Consider the following 2,679-nt stretch of genomic DNA (forward strand, 5'->3'; position numbering starts at 1 on the left):
ACTCTGAAGGAAACTGCAGTGGCCACCTGTTCAGACATTTCTTTCTACCTGGACACTTGCCTTCAGATGCTTTTATTTTCTCAAATTTTCAAGAACTCATTCTATTTTATGAAAGATGTCATTCCTTTATGTTCCTCTACCTACATTTCAAAACTAGTATCCCAGGTGCCAGAGTCGGGAAGCAAGAAGATCCTGATGGTATAGACTGTTCCCAAACAGATACAACCAAATAGATTTTCTATATTTCCCTGTTAATCTAACAGAGAGTGTAACAAAGAAAAATCAAAGTACACTGAGCATAATTAGCTTGCTTTAAGAGTAGAGTAGGAAAAAGTTGGCTGAGAGAGTTTGTGAAGAGTGGGGGAACCAGCACGATAAATAGTTCTGCATAACCAACATACGGGAAGGAAGGAAAGGAGGAGAGGAGTGAAGGCAAGAAACACAGGAGAGTTGATTTGTGCTCAGGTCAAGAAGACACCAGGTTAGGGCTTCCCTGGTGGCGCAGTGGTTGAGAGTCCGCCTGCCGATGCAGGGGACATGGGTTCGTGCCCCAGTCAGGGAGGATCCCAAATGCCGCGAAGCGGCTAGGCCCGTGAGCCATGGCCGCTGAGCCTGTGCGTCCGGAGCCTGTGCAACAGTGAGAGGCCCGCGTACCGCAAAAAAAAAAAAAAGAAGACACCAGGTTAAAGCTTAAATGAAATAGTTAGCTGGTTAGGGAAATCTTTGCCCAAGCAGGCTAAGTTTGATTTGAGGGCTACAAGCTGGAACAAGTTAATAGCAGACGTACTTTCTCTACAGCATCCATTTAATAATACTTAATATCCACTACTTGCTAATAGAATTAGAAATGATTTCTGCCCTGGAGGTATGCACATGTCTAAAAAGGGGGAACGGTGAGTCAATCAATGATGACTGTACAGAGGGAAGTACTATGGCAGGGTGAGCACCTCAGGCTCTGAGTACAGAGGAGGGACGGTTCTACAGACAACTGCTGTGAGGTCTTTGAAACAGTCCTTTCCCAGTTGCTACCTAGCATCCCTGGAGGAGATTTTGGAGGAAAGAGACTACAGATTGTTCAACTTGTGATTTCAAAGGCAATTGAAACTGCACAACTCAGATTGGGACTTGAACCACTGCGTTTTAATTGAGATCACACACCAGGTCTCAGGACTTAATGAAGCTCAAGTTTTTTATGTTTTGTCACAAAAAGAATTCAGTGAGAGACAAAGTGATAGGTAAGAAGTGGATTTATTTAGAGAGATACACATTCCATAGAATGTGGTCCATCTCAAAAGGCAAGAACAGCCTTGGGAGAAACACATTCCACAGACAGAGTGTGGGCCATCTCAGAAGGCAAGAGGCCCCAAAATATGGGGTGGTTAGTTTTTATCAGCTGGATAATTTCACAGGCTAATGAGTGGGAGGATTATTCCAACTATTTTGGAGACAGGGTGGAGATTTCCAGGAATTGGGCCACCACCCACTTTTTGGCCTTTTATGGTTGGTCTCAGAACAGTCATGGCGCCTGTGGGTGTGTCATTTAGCATGCTAATACATTACAATGAATGTATAATGAGGCTCAAGTTCTACTGGAAGCTGAATCTTCTACCATCTTGGACCTAGTTGGTTCCAACCAGTTTTTGTTGTGTCCTCAATGGCTATGTCATTCTTTTAAAGGTTGTGCCCTGTCCCCTTTCCGTCTGCTTCATTATTGCCTCTACGTCTAACTACAAAGCCTAACCATTTTAAACTTCCATTAGAAAGTTATAACTCCTAAAATTAAAGACAAATTTCAAACCCCATCAAATTTTAAAAGAAATTTATTGTAGCTGAAGTTCTTTCTTTCTATTAATTCTTTCTTCCACAAAGAATTAATAATATCAAATATTTTCTAATTCTCACTGGAGGGAAGATAACTTGAGAAAAAAATGAGACAGCCATTGGGACCAGTCTTCTTTAAATACTCCTGGACTTGTGGAGGGACAGGATTGGTGATTCCAAACTCTTGCCATTTTCTACATGAACACTAGGTGGCAGAAGCTCCCCAATATAGAATGTACAGGATGGAGCGAGACCCATTCCTGAACTTTCTGGCCTTTAAAATTTGGGCAAGGCAAGCACAATTTTCCCTCAGTTCTACGACACTATAAGCACTCATAGCTTGGGGATAACATACAATGGTGTTGTCTTTGGTGAGGCTGACTATGCTCTCTGCCAACAACAATCCAGCTCAAATTATACCTGTAAATTGACTTCTGGGATTTCTTCATCACTTCCACAACCCTCATGTTTCTGGCCTCCTCTCTGTTTTCTTCAGCTCTTCTTTGAAAAGGGTTAGGAATTCCCGTCCCTAGAGAGTTTATGGAAAATGCCAGAAGACTTAATTCAGGATTGACATTTTTCACCTAGGAAAAAAATAATGGAATTTCAGACTTTTGAGGTGAATCGTGTTACGTGATCACATTACCACTGGATTCTCTTTATTACCATCAGTTCTCGACTACTGATTTTCTTGATGTCAATTAGGGGCAAGAGTATGGCAGTTAAATGCCTAGACTCTGAAACCAAATTGCCTGGGTCCAAATTTGGACTCTGTCATTAGTTGTGTGGCTTTGGTCCTATTACTTAACTCTTCTGTTCCCAGTTTGCTAACTGTAAAATGGAGATAATAATAGAATA

The sequence above is a fragment of the Aethalodelphis obliquidens genome, unplaced genomic scaffold (genome assembly GCF_003676395.1).
Source record: "Aethalodelphis obliquidens isolate GAN/ISIS:26980383/991018 unplaced genomic scaffold, ASM367639v1 scaffold10, whole genome shotgun sequence".
NCBI lineage: Eukaryota > Metazoa > Chordata > Mammalia > Artiodactyla > Delphinidae > Aethalodelphis > Aethalodelphis obliquidens.